This window comes from Aethalodelphis obliquidens, unplaced genomic scaffold (genome assembly GCF_003676395.1).
Source record: "Aethalodelphis obliquidens isolate GAN/ISIS:26980383/991018 unplaced genomic scaffold, ASM367639v1 scaffold54, whole genome shotgun sequence".
Lineage (NCBI taxonomy): Eukaryota > Metazoa > Chordata > Mammalia > Artiodactyla > Delphinidae > Aethalodelphis > Aethalodelphis obliquidens.
Window position 1 is genome coordinate 3,163,356 of NW_020837998.1, and position 18,977 is coordinate 3,182,332.

Here is an 18,977-nt window from a genome sequence, read left to right on the forward strand (position 1 = left end):
GAATGCTATTTATCCCAGGGATGCAAGGATTTTTCAATATATGCAAACCAATCAATGTGATACACCATATAAACACATTGAATAGTAAAAACCGTATGATGATCTCAACAGATGCAGACAAAGCTTTTGACAAAATTCAACATGGATTTTTGACAAAAACTCTCCAGAAAGTGGGCATAGAGAGAACTTACCTCACCATATTAAAGGCCATATACAGCAAATCCACAGCAAACATCATTCTCAATGGTGAAAAGTTGAAAGCATTTCATTTAAGATCAGGAACTAGACAAGGATGTCCACTCTCACCACTCTTATTCAACATAATTTTGGAAGTCTTAGCCATGATAATCAGAGAAGAAAAATAAATAAAATGAATCCAAATTGGAAAAGAAGAAAAACTGTAACTCTTTGTAGGTGACATAATACTATATATAGAAAATTCTAAAGATGCCACCAGAAAACTACTAGAGTTAATCAATAAATTTGGTAAAGTTGCAGGATGCAAAATTAATATACGGAAATCTCTTGCATATACCCTAACAATGAAAGATCAGAAAAAGAAATTAAGGAAACAATCTCATTTACCATTGCAACAAAATGAATAAAATACCAAGGAATAAACTTATCTAAGGAGGCAAAATACCTGTACTCAGGAAACTGTAAGATACTGATGAAAGAAATCAAAGAAAACACAAACAGATGTGTTTGTTCTATCACAAACAGATGTGATACCTTGTTCTTGAATTTGAAGAATCAATATTGTGAAAAAGACTATACTACTCAAAGCAATCTACAGATTCAGTGCAACCCCTATCAAGCTACCAATGGCATTTTTCACAGAATTAGAACAAAAATGTTACAATTTGTGTGGAAACACAAAAGACCCTGAATAGCCAAAGCAATATTGAGAAAGAAAAACGGAGCTGGAGGAATCTGGTTCCCTGATTTTTGACTATACTACAAAGCTACAGGAATTAAGATAGTATGGCACTGGCACCAAAACAGAAATATAGATCAATGGAAAAGGATAGAAAGGCCAGAGAGAAACCCACACACACCTATGGTCAACTAATTTATGACAAGGGAGGAAAGAATATACAATGGAGAAAAGACAATCTCTTCATAAAATGGTGCTGGGCAAACTGGAAAGCTACATGTAAAAGAATGAAATTAGAACACACCCTAACACCATACACAAGAATTAACACAAAATGCATTAAAGACCTAAATGTTAGGCTGGACACTATAAAATTCTTAGGGGAAAACAGTGGCAGAACACTATTTGACATAAAACAGTGAGGTTTTTTTGACCCACGTCCTAGAGTAATAAAAAAAAATAAGCAAATGGAACATAATTAACTTAAAAGTTTTTGCACAGCAAAGGAAACCATAAACAAGATGAAAAGACAACACCTAGAATGGGAGAAAATATTTGCAAATGAAGCAACTGTCAAGAGATTAATTTCTAAAATATACAAACAGCTCATGAAGCTCAATATCAAAACAAATCAAACAATCCAATCAAAAAATGGCCAGGTGACCTAAATAGACATTTCTCCAAAGAAAACATACAGATTGCCAACAAACACATGAAAAGATGCTCAACTTCACTAATAATTAGAGAAATGCAAATCAAAACTGCAATGAGCTCTCACCTTACACCAGTCAGAATGGCCACCATCAAAAAATCTACAAATAATAACTGCTGGAGAGGGTGTGGAAAAAAGGGAACCCTCTTGCACTGTTGATGGGAATGTTAATTGATACAGCCACAATGGAGAACAGTATAGAGTTTTCTTAAAAAAACTAAAAATAGAACTGCCATATCACCCAGCAATCCCACTACTGGACCTATACCCAGAGAAAACCACAATTCAAAAGGATACATGCACCACAATGTTCTTTGCAGAACTATTTACAATAGTCAGGACTTGGATGCAACCTAAATTTCCATCAACAGAGGAATTGATAAGAAGATGTGGTACATATATACAATGGAATATTACTCAGCCATAAAAAGGAATGAAATTGTGCCATTTGCAGAGACATGGATAGACCTAGAGACTGTCATACAGAGTGAAGTCAGAAAGAAAAAAACAAATATTGTATAATATCCCTTATATGTGGAATCTAGAAAAATAATACAGATGAACTTATTTACAAAGCAGAAATAGACCCACAGACGTAGAGAACAAACATATGGATACCAAGGTGCAAAGGGGGAGGTGGGATGAAGTGGGAAATTGGGATTGTCATATATACACTACTCTGTATAAAATAGATAACAAATGAGAACCTACTGTATAGCACAGGGAGCTCTACTCGGTTCTCTGTGGTGACCTAAATGGTAAGGAAATCCAAAAAAGAGGGGATATATGTATATGTATGGCTGACTCACTGTGCTCTACAGCAGAAACTAACACAACACTGTAAAGCAACTATACTCCAATAAAAATTAATTCAAAAAAAGAAAAAATATTTTCTACAAAATTTTTCATATGCAAAATACTACACATACAGTAATTTCTATGGAATATAAATGTTTAGTTATAAAAGGAAATGATAAAGAATATTGTAATAACGTATATACACATGTGTATATAATATTGGTAATGACAAATCATTTTGTACGTGTGACACATATTAAAAAATAGTTGAATTTGACTACACATAATTTAATCTATTTATGTAGAAAAATAAAATAGAAGCTAGCCCGAGTTCTGTGGCTTATATAAGACTTGGACAAATAATTGCAAAGCATATGGCAGCAAATAAAACATTCAAGATAAAGGAGTCAGGAATCAATGAGCAAAAGGCAAACCAATAGAAACATAGACAACAGATACAACAAAGAAATTCTTAAAATAAATTATAAATAAATATCTGAAGGTGTTAAAAATGCAATTAAAATGTAGATTGAAATTAAAACATTTTACTTATATCAGTAAATAGAAAAATAATAATAATTAAGACTACCTTTAGCCTATAATTGTCATTTTGCAGTTTAGAAAAATGACTATCTTATTTTGCTTATTTACATTCTTTGTTGTCCCTGTAGGAATTTGATTTTGAGACTTCTGGTTTAAAGTGTAGATTGAAGGATTGTTGTTGAGTACTAATGGGAGAAAATGGAAAGTTAGAATTTAAAGTCTCAGACCCCAGGCTGAAATGAATTCTGGTATAAAATTCCATTATCAAGATTTCGATATTCAAATTTCTAGAGTAAATCTGATTAGCTCAGGATGAACACTGTTTAATTCAGGCATTCAACAGATATTCATTAAAAGTACCAGCTACTATTGTAGTTAATTAATACACAGCAGTGAGAAAAAAAAAACAGAAAAAACTTATGTCCTTGGGGATGTTAATTTCTGCTTATATACATATAACAATTACTATATGCTACTCACACTTTTACCTGCTTTATCAAAATTATATCAATCTTATATAACAAAATCCCATGACATAAGGATTATTAATATTACCCTTTTGGGGTTATAAAATTAAACAAATTGTATTAAGTAATTTTTTTCAAGGTCACATAGCTAGTAAATGGTGAACCCAAAATTTGAACCTAAGTATTCTGAGTTCAGAATCTATGCTCTTAACCTCTATAATATATGGACATAAAATACCAAATTAAAACAGTCAGTAGATATTTTTTTTCCTTTTTTTAGTAAAACTAATATATAGTTGTAGAAAATTTAGAAAGGAATAGAATAAAATTTGTACATACTTAGTAATTCTATTACTTGTAATGGTAACATTTTAGTGCATGTTTACAATATTTCTAACCTGTCTCCTCTTTTAAAAATTATACCTAATGTTTTAACAGAATGGAATTTAAAAGACAAAGGCCAAGGCTGGGTCACCATTTAAGAAGCTTTTGAAATATTCTAATTGATAGATGATGTTTGGACCATTGTAATAGCAGTAAAGGTGGTAAAATGTGCTATTTCAGGAAATAGCTTGAAAGTTTGGTCAATATGATTGGCTGATTGATTAAATGTGGGTTTTGATAGAAAGCAGTTAAGATCATTTCAAGCTGTTTGCACACCAGAAGATATAGATGGGGAATTGACATATGAATTTTTCAATTTTGTACATGCTAACCTTGATAGCTATCTAATAGATATCCAAGTAGAGATATTAAGCTGACAGCAGGATCTACATGTCTAGAGATTAAGGGAGAGGTCTGTGCAATATATATACATTTTTGAATCATCAATGTATGTAATAAAAGACATGAAATAAGATGATATCACTTAGGAAGTTGTGATAATTGGAAAGATCAGCCATAATTTTCCACTGCTTATACCCACAAATTTTTAAATGTAATCTTGTAACTTCTCCTGGCAAAAAGTTCATCATGTAAAGTTGAATTTATCTAAGATTGTGAATTAACAAAATATGACAAAGTATCAGAAGGACAAGGACGTTTAGGATAAAAGCAAGGAAATGATTATGATTCACCACTGAATTTAAGAAGAATAAGGAAGGAAGTGAAAATATGAAATTAGAGTTGAGTTTTAAAAATTGGTAGTTGTAGAGTGGTACCATGCCTGTGAGTGGCTGACAATTTTCCTAACTTTCATCTCCCAACCAGTACTATGCAAACATGCTGTTCTGAATTTGATGCTAATGCATGATAATTATCTTCAGTATTATAAACATCAAAATAAAATCTAACTCTATGTGTTAATTTGTCTCCTTTCCACAAGTATGTTAACAAGTTTTCTTTCCCTTAATTTTATTACTACAATATACTACAATAAACTAATAATTTACTTAGTTTCACACACACACACACACATACGCACATAGAAGTACACACACATACAACACAGCGAATTTGCCCCAGAAATGTTTGCTGTTGGAAACCATTGCAATACTTGTTTTAGAATAATAAAATCTAAATTTTATTAATTTGTGGGAAGAATAGCAATACTTTTAAGCTAATCACAGAGATTTGGGCTTTGCGTTCAGTTTCATTTTACCCACATTACTTTTAATATTTTATATGTTATAATACAAAGGAGGTCAGGAAGCAATTATACAAAAGTTTTTTCTCATGGAAAACATTTTTTCTTCTAGTTTTCATTGGCTAAAGAGCATCAAGTTGCCTGAAGTTCCGCAGGTATTCATTGCAAATATTAACTCTATATTACTTATTATTTTCTTTGTCTTTGTCCCAGGTTCTTTCCTGAAAACTGGTTTTGAATAGAATTAAGCATAAATTTATTAATCAAAGAATGACATAGAGAAATAATAAGACCCTCCCTATGTGGTTAGATGCTTTGAGATAAGGGTGGTCTAGTAACTACAATACACAATTCTTTAAGGACTTCAGGTCCTATATACTACCACCATGAAAAAGGCCTACAGAATAAATCATTAGGAAGTCTTTCTGAAATAAAATTGAAAGTGTGTCCCCAAACATACACAGATCCTGCTCATTCCAAATTTAGACAGTATACAAAACTATGACTTCTGATATTTGAGAAAGATAAATGGGAAAGAGGACATTTGAAATTATAAAGAGAATTGAAGGACTATATTAGATGATGCTAAAAATGAATAGGACTATTTCCTAATATAATGGCTGAAAAACCTATGATCAAGCAGCATAAACTGAGAAAAATTATGTATTCATATACTGTAGCAATGAATTTCAAAAAAATAAGACTGGGAAGTAATTCTTTAGGAATGAAGAATTACATTCAAAGAAGATAGAGTACAATCACTTCACATTGACCTTTCTAGTCTTGAATAATGTTACCTCAAAGGCGTAAAGTATAAATACATGTAAAGATGTTACTGAATAATAACAAATACGAAGTTACTTGAGAAACTAGTTATGAGCACACTTTTATGAAATTTTAAGGTTGTTTCCCAAACCATCATTTGCTATAAATGACAGAAAGAATGACATCTTTCCTGAAAGAAATAAAGAATCAAGATTCTGTGATAATGTTACATTTTTTTTTGGAAAAGATGGAGTTGAATGATGCATTTGAGTTCAGCTACAGATCAGAGAATAAATTCCAGTCATTTTAAGCAGATTTAAGATATGGGTTGTGGAAGCAGGTTTTAGGCTGGATCTCCATAAATGATTTCCAGAATACCACAATAGACTAACTCAGCAGGAGTGCTGCACACTTCTGCCCCATTCAAGAGCTAAGAATTAAAAGGCAACCAGTGCAAACATTGGCTACCTGGGCTTTGATTCCATTACCAGAATATTGTTACCAGAACTGCTGGCTTAAAAGTTAGAGCAGTAAATGTTCTAGGTTTGCAGCAGCAAAAATAAGTATGTCGGCATGAGGGGAAGACGGCAGAAGAGTAAGACACGGAGATCACCTTCCTCCCCACAGATACACCAGAAATACATCTACACATGGAACAACTCCTACAGAACACCTACTGAACGCAGGCAGAAGACCTCAGACCTCCCAAAAGGCAAGAAACACCCCACGTACCTGGGAAGGGCAAAAGAAAAAAGAAAAAACAGAGACAAAAGGATAGGGACAGGACCTGCACCAGTGGGAGGGAGCTGTGAAGGAGGAAAGGTTTCCACACACTAGGAAGCCCCTACGTGGGCAGAGACTGTGGGTGGTGGAGGGGGAAAGCTTCAGAGCCATGGAAGAGAGGGCAGCCACAGAGGTGTGGAGGGAAAAGCAGAGAGATTCCCGCACAGAGGATCGGTGATGACTGGCACTCACCAGCCCGAGAGGCTTGTCTGCTCATCCGCCGGGGTGGGCCGGGCTGGGAGCTGAGGCTGGGGCTTTGGTCAGAGCGTGGGGAGAGGACTGGGGTTGGTGGCATGACCACAGCCTGCAGGGGGTTAGTGCACCACGGCTAGCCAGGAGGAAGTTCGGAGAAAAGTCTGGACCTGCTGAAGAGGCAAGAGACTTTTCCTTCCCTTTTTGTTTCCTGGTGTGCGAGGAGACGGGATTAAGAGCGCTGCTTATAGGAGCTCCAGAGACCAGCACGAGCCGTGGCTAAAAGCACAGACCCCAGAGACAGGCATGAGACGCTAAGGGTGCTGCTGCCACCACCAAGAAGCCTGTGTGCGAGCACAGGTCACTATCCACACCCACATTCTGGGGATCCTGTGCAGCCCACCACTGCCACGGTCCTGGGATCCAGGGACAACTTCCCCGGGAGAACGTATGGCATGCCTCAAGCTGGTGCAACGACATGCTGGCCTCTGCCACTGCAGGCCCGCCCCGCACTCCATGCCCTTCCCTCCCCCCAGGCCTGAGTGAGCCAGAGTCCCCGAAGCAGCTGCTCTTTTAACCCCGTTCTGTCTGAGCGAAGAAGTGACACCCTCCGGCGACCTACACTCAGAGGCGGGGCCAAATCCAAAGCTGAACCCTGGCAGCTGTAAGAACAAAGAAGAGAAAGGGAAATCTCTCCCAGCAGCCTCAGAAGTAGCAGATTAAAGCTCCGCAATCAACTTGATGAACCCTGAACCTGTGGATTACATGAATAGACAACAAATCATCCCAAATTGAGGAGGTGGACTTTGAGAGCAAGATTTATGATTTTTTCCCATTCTCTTCTTTTTGTGCATGTGTTTGTGTATGCTTCTGTGGGAGATTTTGTCTGTGTAGCTTTGCTTCCACCATTTGTCTTAGGATTCTATCCGTCCGTTTTTTTTCTTAATTTTTTCCTCAATAATTATTTTTAATTTGATTATTTTATTTTACTTTATCTTTTCTCTTTCTTTCTTTCTTACATTCTTTCTTTCTTTCTTTCTTTCCTTCCTTCCCTCCTTTAGACAATGAACCATCCCAAATTGAGGAGGTGGACTTTGAAAGCAAGAGTTATGATTTTTTCCACTTTCCCACTCTTTGTGAGTGTGTATGTATATGCTTCTGTGTGAGATTTTATCTGTATAGCTTTGGTTCCACCATTTGTCTTAGGGTTCTATCTGTCCATTTTTTAAATTTTGTTTTTCTTAATAATTTTTATTTCAATAACTTTATTATATTTTATCTTACATTACTTTATTTTACGTTATCTTCTTTCTATCTTTCTTTTTTCTTCCTTCCCTCCTTCCTTCCTTCCTCACTAACTACCTGCCTCCTCCCTCTTTTCATTCTTTCCTTCTTTCTTTCTTTCTTTCTTTCTACTTCTAGTAATTCTTTCTTTCTATATTTCCTACCTTTTATTCTGAGCTGTGTGGATGAGAGGTTCTTGGTGCTGCAGCCAGGAGTCAGTACCGTGCCTCTGAGGTGGGAGAGCCAATGTCAGGACACTGGTCCACAACAGAACTCCCAGATCCACATAATATCAAAAGGCAAAAATCTCCCAGAGATCTCCATCTCAACACCAGCACCCAGCTTCACTCAACGACCAGCAACCTACAGTGCTGGACACCCTATGTAAAACAATTAGCAACACAGGAACACAAACCCATCCATTAGCAGAGAGGCTGCCTAAAATCATAATAAGTCCACAGACATCCCAAAACACACCACCACACGTGGACATGCCCACGAGAAAGACAAGATACAGACTCATCCACCAGAACACAGGCACTAGTTCCCTCCACCAGGAAGTCTACACAACCCACTGTACCAACCTTAGCCACTGGGAACAGACACCAAAAACAATGGGAGCTACGAACATGCAGCCTGCAAAACAGAGATCCCAAACACAGTAAGATAAGCAAAATAAGAAGACAGAAAAACACACAGCAGATGAAGGAATAAGATAAAAACCCACCAGACCTAACAAATGAAGAAGAAATAGGCAATCTACCTGAAAAAGAATTCAGAATAATTAGAGTAAAGATGATCCAAAATCTTGGAAATAAAAAAGACAAAATGCAAGAAACATTTAACAAGGACTTGAAGAACTAAACATGAAAAAAGGGACGAGGGGAAGATGGCGGAAGGGTGAGATGCAGAGATCACCTTCCTCCCCACAGATACACCAGAAATACATCTACACGTGGAACAACTCCTACAGAACACCTACTGAATGCTGGCAGAAGACCTCAGATCTCCCAAAATGCAAGAAAACCCTCACGTACCTGGGTAGGGCAAAAGAAAAAAAGAAAAAACAGAGACAAAAGAATAGGGATGGGACCTGCACCAGTGGGAGGGAGCCGGGAAGGAGGAAAGGTTTCCACACACTAGGAAGCACCTTCCAGGGTGGAGAATGTGGGTGTCGGAGGGCGGGAGCTTCGGAGCCACAGAGGAGAGTGCAGCAACAGGAGTGCGAAGGGCAAAGCGGGGAGATTCCCGCAAAGAGGATCAGTGCCGACAAGCACTCTCTGGACCGAGAGAATTGTCTGCTCACCCGCCAGGGCGGACATGGCTGTGAGCTGAGGCTCGGGCTTCAGAGCGCAGAGAGAGGACTGGAGTTAGCGGTGTGAACACAGCCTAAAGGGGTTAGTGCACCACGGCTAGCCAGTAGGGAGTCCAGGAAAATGTTGGGAGCTGCCGAAGAGGCAAGAGACTTTTTCTTCCCTCTTTGTTTCCTGGGGCGTGAGGAGAGGGGATTAAGAGCACTGCTTAAAGGAGCTCCAGAGATGGGCGTAAGCCACGGCTATCAGTGTGGTCCCCAGAGATGGGCATTAGATGCTAAGGCTTCTGCTGCTGCCACCAAGAAATCTGTGTGTGAGCACAGGTCACTATCCACACCCCCCTTCTGGGGAGACTGTGCAGCCCATCACTGCCAGGGTCCCAGGATCCAGGGACAACTTCCCCGAAAGAACGCATGGCGAGCCTCAGGCTGGTGCAATGTCATGCTGGCCTCTGCTGCTGCAGGCCTGCCCCGCACTCCGTGCCCTTCCCTACCCCCGGCCTGAGTGAACCAGAGCCACCGAATCAGTGGCTCCTTTAACCCTGTCCTGTCTGAGCGAAAATGAGACGCCCTCCCGCAACCTACACACAGAGGTGGGGCCAAATACAAAGCTGAGACACTGGGAGCTCTGAGAACAAGGAAGAAAAAGGGAAATCTCTCCCAGCAGCCTCAGAAGCAGGGGATTAAAGCTCCACAATCAACTTGATGTACCCTGCATCTGTGGAATACATGAATAGACAATGAATCATCCTATATTGAGGAGGTGAATTTCGAGAGCAAGATTTATGATTTTTCCCCTTTTCCTCTTTTTGTGAGTGTGTATGTGTATGTTATTGTGTGAGATTTTGTCTGTATAGCTTTGCTTCCACCATTTGTACTAGGGTTCTATCCATTCGTTTTTATTTTTTTAATTGTTTTACTTAATAATTAATTTTATTTTACTTTACCTTTTTTTCTTTCTTTCTTTCTTTCCTTCCTTCCCTCCTTAAGACAACGAATCATCCCAAATTGAGGAGGTGGACTTTGAGAGCAAAATTTATGATTTTTTCCACTTTTCCTCTTTTTGTGAATGTGCTTGTGTATAATTTTGTATGAGATTTTGTCTGTATAGCTTTGCTTCCACCATTTGTCCTTAGGTTCTATCAGTCCCTTTTTTTTCTCTTAATAATTATTTTAAATTTAATAACTTTATTATAATTTACTTTATTTTATTTTACTTTATCTTCTTTCTTTCATTCCTTATTCCTTTCTTTCCTACTTCCTTCCTTCCTTCCTTCCTTCCTCCCACCGTCCCACCCACCCTCCCTCCCTCCCTCCTTTCTTTCTTTCTTTCTTCCTATTTCTACTAATTCTTTCTCTCTACATTTTCTGCCATTTATTCTGAGCCATGTGGATGAAAGGCTCTTGGTGCTGCAGCAAGGAGTCAGTGCTGTGCCTCTGAGGTGGGAGAGCCAACTTCAGGACACTGGTCCACAAGAGACCTCACAGCTCCACATAATATCAAACGGCAAAAATCTCCCAGAGATCTCCATCTTATAAGCAGCACCCAGCATCACTCAATAACCAGCAAGCTACAGTGCTGGAAACCCTATGCCAAACAACTAGCAAAACAGGAACATAACCCCAGCAATTAGCAGAGAGGCTGCCTAAAATCATAATAAGTCCACAGACACCCCAAAACACACCACCAGACATGGACCTGCCCAACAGAAATACAAGATCCAGCCTCTTCCACCAGAACACAGGCACTAGTTCTCTCAACAAGGAAGCCCACACAGCCCACTGAACCAGCCTTAGCCACTGAGGAAAGACACCAAAAACAATGGGAACTACGAACCTGAAGCCTGCAAAAAGGAGACCCCAAACACAGTAAGATAAGCAAAATGAGAAGACAAAAAAACACACAGCAGATAAAGGAGTAAGATAAAAACCCACCAGACCTAACAAATGAAGAGGAAATAGGCAGTCTATGTGAAAAAGAATTCAGAATAATGATAGTAAAGATGGTCCAAAATATTGGAAATAGAATACACAAAATGCAAGAAACATTTAACAAGGACCTAGAAGAATGAAAGATGAAACAATGATGAACAACACAATAAATGAAATGAAAAATACTCTAGATGGGATCAATAGCAGAATAACTGTGGCAGAAGAATGGATAAGTGACCTGGAAGATAAAATAGCGGAAATAACTATTGCAGAGCAGAGTAAAGAAAAAAGAATGAAAAGAACTGAGGACAGTCTCAGAGACTTCTGGGGCAACATTAAATGCACCAACATTCGAATTATAGGGGTTCCAGAAGAAGAAGTGAAAATGAAAGGGACTGAGAAAATATTTGAAGAGATTATAGTTGAAAAGTTCCCTAATATGGGAAGGAAATAGTTGATCAAGTCCAGGAAGCACAGATAGTCCCATACAGGATAAATCAAAGGAGAAATATGCCAAGACACATATTACTCAAATTGTCAAAAATTAAATACAAGGAAATCATATTAAAAGCAGCAAGGGAAAAACAACAAATAACACACAAGGGAATCCACATAAGGTTAACAGCTGATCTCTCAGCAGAAACTCTGCAAGCCAGAAGGGAGTGGCAGGATATATTTCAAGTGATGAAGGAGAAAATCCTGCAACCAAGATTACTCTACCCAGCAAGGATCTCATTCAGATTTGATGGAGAAATTAAAACCTTTACAGAGAAGCAAAAGCTGAGAGAATGCAGCACCACCAAACCAGCTTTACAACAAATGCTAAAGGAAACTTTTCTAGGAAAGAAACACAAGAGAAGGAAAAGACCTACAATAATGAACCCAAAACAATTAACAAAATGGGATTAGGAACATACATATCGATAATTACCTTAAATGTAAATGGACTAAATGCTCCCACCAAAAGACACAGATTGGCTGAATGGATACAAAAACAAGACCCATATATATGCTGTCTACAAGAGACCCACTTCAGGCCTAGAGACACATACAGACTGAAAGTAAGCAGATGGAAAAAGATATTCCATGCAGATGGAAACCAAAAGAAAGCTGGAGTAGCAATTCTCATATAAGACAAAATTGACTTTAAAATAAAGACTATTAGAAGAGACAAAGAAGGACACTACATAATGAGCAAGCGATTGATCCAAGAAGATATAACAATTGTAAATATTTATGCACCCAACATAGGAACACCTCAATACATAAGGCAAATACTAACAACCATAAAAGGGGAAATCGACTGTAACACATTCATAGTAGGGGACGTTAACACCCCACTTTCACCAATAGACAGATCATCCAAAATGAAAATAAATAAGGAAACACAAGTTTTAAATGGTACATTAAACAAAATGGACTTAACAGATATTTATAGAACACTACATCCAAAAACAACAGAATACACATTTTTCTCAAGTGCTCATGGAACATTCTCCAGGATAGATCATATCTTGGGTCACAGATCAAGCCTAGATAAATTTAAGAAAATTGAAATTGTATCAAGTATCTTTCCCGACCACAGTGCTTTGAGACTAGATATCAATTACAGGAGAAGATCTGTAAAAAATATAAACACATGGAGTCTAAACAATACACTACTTAACAACGCAGTGATCACTGAAGAAATCAAAGAGGAAATCAAAAAATACCTAGAAACAAATGACAATGGAGACACAATGACCCAAAACCTATGAAATGCAGCAAAAGCAGTTCTAAGACGGAAGAATATAGCAATACAAGCCCACCTTAAGAAACAGGAAAACTCTGGAATAAAAAACCTAACCTAAAGCAATTAGACAAAGAAGAACCAAAAAACACTCAAAGTTAGCAGAAGGAATGAAATCACAAAAATCAGATCCGAAATAAAAGAAAAAGAAATGAAGGCAATGATAGCAAAGATCAATAAAACTGAAAGCTGGTTTTTGAGAAGATAAACAAAATTGATAAACCATTAGCCAGATTCAGCAAGAAAAAATGGGAGAAGACTCAAATCAATGGAATTAGAAATGAAAATGGAGAAGTAACAACTGGCACTGCAGAAATACAAAAGATCATGAGAGATTACTATAATCAGCTCTATGCCAATAAAATGGACAATATGGAAGAAATGGACAAATTCTTAGAAATGCACAGCCTGCCAAGACTGAATCAGGAAGAAAGAGAAAATATGAACAGACCAATCACAAGCACTGAAATTGAAACTGATATTAAACATGTTACAACAAACAAAAGCCCAGGACCAGATGGCTTCACAGGCGAATTCTATCAAACTTTTAGAGAAGAGCTAACACCTTTCCTTCTCAAACACTTCCAAAATATAGCAGAGGGAGGAACATTCCCAAATTCATTCTAGGAGGCCACCATCACCTGGATACCAAAACCAGACAAGGATGTCACAAAGAAAGGAAACTACAGGCCAATATCACTGATGAACAGAGATGCAAAAATCATCAACAAAATACTAGCAAACAGAATCCAGCAGCACATTAAAAGGATCATACACCATGATCAAGTGGGGTTTATTCCAGGAATGCAAGAATTCTTCAATATACGCAAATCAATCAGTGTGATAAACCATATTAAACAACTGAAGGAGAAAATCCATATGATCATCTAAAGAGATGCAGAGAAATCTTTTGACAAAATTCAACACACATTTATGATAAAAACCCTGCAGAAAGTAGGCACAGAGGGTACCTTCCTCAACGTAATAAAGGCCATATATGACAAGCCCACAGCCAACATCATCCTCAATGGTGAAAAACTGAAAGCATTTCCACTAACATCAGGAACAAGACAAGCTTTCCAACTCTCACCACTCTTATTCAACATAGTTATGCAAGTTTTAGCCACAGGCAACAGAGAAGAAAAGGAAATAAAAGGAATCCAAATCGGAAAAGAAGAAGTAAAGCTGTCACTGTTTGTAGATGACATGATAGGGTACATAGAGAATCCTAAAGATGTTACCAGAAATCTACTGGAGCTAATGAAATAATATGGTAACGTTGAAGGATACTAAATTAATGCACAGAAATCTCTGGCATTCCTATACACTAATGATGAAAAATCTGAAAGTGAAATCAAGGAAACACTCCCATTTACCATTGCAAAAGAAAAGAATAAATTATCTAGGTAAAAACCTACCTAAGGAGACAAAAGGCATGTATGCAGAAAATTATAAGACAATGATGAAAGAAATTAAAGATGACACAAATAGATGGAGAGATATACCATGTTCTTGGATTGGAAGAATCAATATTGTGAAAATAACTCTACTACCCAAAGCAATCTACAGATTCAATGCAATCCCTATCAAACTACCAATGGCATTTTTCACAAAGCTAGAACAAAAAATTTCACAATTTGTATGGAAAAACAAAAGACCCCGAATAGCCAAAGCAATCTTGAAAATGAAAAATGGAGCTGGAGGAATCAGGTTCTTTGACTTCAGACTATACTACAAAGCTACAGTAATCAAGACAGTATGGTACTGGCACAAAAATAGAAAGATATATCAATGGAACAGGATAGAGAGCCCAGAGATAATCCCAGGTACATATGGTCACCTTATCTTCGATAAAAGAAGCAACAATGTACAGGGGAGAAATGACACCCTCTTCAATAAGTGGTGCTGGGAAAAGAGGACAGGTACATGTAAAAGTATGAGATTAGATCACTCCCTAACACCATACACAAAAATAAGCTTAAAATGGATTAAAGACCTAAATATAAGGCCAGAAACTATCAAACTCTTAGAGGAAAACATAGGCAGAACACTCTATGACATAAATCACAGCAAGATCCTTTTTGAGCAACCTCCTGGGGAAATGGAAATAAAAAAACTAAATAAACAAATGAAACCTAATGAAACTTAAAAGCTTTTGCACAGCAAAGAAAACCACAAAAAAGACCAAAAGACAACCCTCAGAATGGGAGAAAATACTTGCAAATGAAGCAAATGACAAAGGATTAATTTCTAAAATTTACAAGCAGCCCAAGTGCTCAATAACAAAAAAAACAAACAACTCAATCCAAAAATGGGCAGAAGACCTAAATAGACATTTCTCCAAAGAAGATATATAGGCGGCCAACAAACACATGAAAGAATGCTCAGCATCATTAATCATTAGAGAAATGCAAATCAAAACTACAGTGAGATATCATCTCACACCTGTCAGAATGGCCATCATCAAAAAATCTAGAAACAATAAATGCTGGAGAGGGTGTGGAGAAATGGGAACACTCTTGCATTGAATGTGAGAATGTGAATAGGTACAGCCACTATGGAGAACAGTATTCAGGTTCCTTAAAAAACTACAAATAGAACTACCATATGACCCAGCAATCCCACTACTGGGCATATACCCTGAGAAAACCAAATTTCAAAAAGAGTCATGTACGAAAATGTTCATTGCAGCTCTATTTACAATAGCCCAGAGATGGAAACAACCTAAGTGTCCATCATTGGATGAACGGATAAAGAAGATGTGACACATACATACAATGGAATATTACTCAGCCATAAAAAGAAATGGAATTGAGATATTTGTAATGAGGTGGATAGACCTAGAGTCTGTCATACAGAGTGAAGTAAGTCAGAAAGAGAAAGACAAATACTGTATGCTAACACATATATATGGAATTTAAGAAAAAAAATGTCATGAAGAATCAAGGGGTAAGACTGGAATAAAGACACAGACCTACTACAGAATGGACTTGAGGATATGGGGATAGGGAAGGGTGAGCTGTGACAAAACGAGAGAAAGTCATGGACATATATACACTACCAAAATTAAGGTAGATAGCTAGTGGGAAACAGCTGCAGAGCACAGGGAGATCAGGTCGGTGCTTTGTGACCACCTGGAGGGGTGGTATAGGGAGGGTTGGAGGGAGGGAGACACAAGAGGGAAGAGATATGGGAACATATGTATATGTATAACTGATTTACATTGTTATAAAGCACAAAATAACACACCATTTTAAAGCAATTATTCCCCAATAAAGATGTAAAATAAATAAATAAAGATGAAACAAACAATGATGAACAACACAATAAATGAAATTAAAATACTCTAGATGGGATCAATAGCAGAATAACTGAGGCAGTAGAATGTATTATTGACCTGGACGATAAAATCCTGGAAATAACTACTGCAGAGCAGAATAAAGAAAGAAGAATGAAAGGAAGTGAGGACAGTCTCAGAGACCTCTGGGACAATGTTAATTGCACCAACATTCAAATTATAGGGTTTCCAGAAGAATAAGAGAAAAAGAAAGGGACTGAGAAAATATTTGAAGAGATTATAGTTGAAAAGTTCCCTAATATGGGAAAGGAAATAGTTGATCAAGTCCAGGAAGAACAGAGAGTCCCATACAGGATAAATCCAAGGAGAAATATGCCAAGACACATATTAACCAAACTGTCAAAAATTAAACACAAAGAAAGCATATTAAAAGCAGCAAGGGAAAAACAACAAATAACACACAAGGGAATCCACATAAGGTTAATGCTGATCTTTCATCAGAAACTCTGCTGGCCAGAAGGGACTGGCAGGACATATTTTAAGTGATGAAGGAGAAAAACCTGCAACTAAGATTACTCTACCGCGCAAGGATCTCATTTAAATTTGATGGAGAAAGTAAAACCTTTACAGACAAGCAAAAGCTGAGAGAGTTCAGCACCACCAAACCAGCTTTACAACAAATGTTAAGGAACTTCTCTAGGCAAGAAACACAAGAGAAGGAAAAGACCTACAAAATGAACCCAAAACAATTAAGAAAATGGGAATAGGGACATACATATCAATAATTACCTTAAATGTAAATGGACTAAATACTCCCACCAAATGACACAGAATTGCTGAATGGATACAAAAACAAGTCCCATATATATGCTGTCTACCAGAGACCAACTTCAGACCTAGAGACACATACAGAGTGAAAGTAAGGGGATGGAAAATGATATTCCATGCAAATGGAAACCAAAAGAAAGCTGGAGTAGCAATTCTCATATCAGAAAAAATGGACTTTAAAATAAAGACTATTAGAAGAGTCAAAGAAGGACACTACATAATGATCAAGGGATCAATCCAAGAGGAAGATACAACAATTGTAAATATATATGCACCCAACATAGGAGCACCTCTGTACATGAAGAAAATACTAACAGCCATAAAAGGGGAAATCGGCAGTAACACATTCATACTAGGGACCTTTAACACCCCACTTTCACCAATGGACAGATCATCTAAAATGAAAATAAATAAGGAAACACAAGCTTTAAATGATACATTAAACAAGATGGACTTAATTGATATTTATAGGACATTCCATCTAAAACCAACAAAATACACATTTTTCTCAAGTGCTCATGGAATATTCTCCAGTATAGATCATACCTTGGGTCACAAATCAAGCCTTGGTAAATTTAAGAAAATTGAAATTACATCAAGTATCTTTTCTGACCACAACGCTATGAGACTAGATATCAATTACGGGAAAAGATCTGTAAGAAATACAAATATATGGAGGCTAAATAATACACTACTTAATAACGAAGTGATCAGTGAAGAAATCAAAGAGGAAATCAAAAAATACCTAGAAACGTGCTTCCCTGGTGGCACAGTTGTTGAGAGAGTCCCCCTGCCGATGCAGGGGACATGGGTTCGTGCACTGGTCTAGGAAGATCCAATGTATCACGGAGCAGCTGGGCCTGTGAGCCATGGCCACTGAACCTGCATGTCCGGACCCTCTGCTCTGCAAGAAGAGAGGCCACAATAGTGAGAGGATGGCATACCGCAAAAAAATAAATAAATAAATAAAAATAACTAGAAACAAATGCAGAGGAAACACGACGACCAAAACCTCTGGGAGGCAGCAAAAGCAGTTCTATGAAGGAAGTTTATAGAAATACAATCCTACCTTAACAAACAGGAAACAACTCGAATAAACAACCTAACACTGCACCTAAAGCAATTAGAGAAAGAAGAACAAAAAAACACCAAATTTAGCAGAAGGAAAGAAATCACAAAAATCAGATCAGAAATAAATGAAAAAGAAATGAAGTAAATAATAGCAAAGATCAATAAAACTAAAAGCTGGTTCTTTGAGAAGGTAAAAAAATTGAAAAACCATTCACCAGACTCATCAAGAAAAAAAGCGAGATGACTCAAATCAATGGAATTAGACGTGAAAAAGGAGAAATAACAACTGACACTGCAGAAATAAAAAAGATCATGAGAGATTACTAGAAGCAACTCTATGCCAATAAAATGGACACCCTCAAGAAATGGACAAATTCTTAGAAAAACACAACCTACAAAGACTGATTCAGGAAGAAATAGAAAACATGAACAGACCAATCACAAGCACTGAAATTGAAACTTTGATTAAAATTCTTCCAACAAACAAAATCCCAGGACCAGATGGCTTCACAGGTGAATTCTATCAAATATTCAGAGAAGAGCTAACACTTATCCTTTTTAAATGCTTCCAAAATATAGCAGAGGGGGTAACACTCCCAAACTCATTCTATGAGGCCACCATCACATTGATACCAAAACCAGACAAGGATGTCACAAAGAAAGAAAACTACAGGCCAATATCACTGATGAATATAGATGCAAAAATCCTCAACAAAATACTAGCAAACAGAATCCAACAAC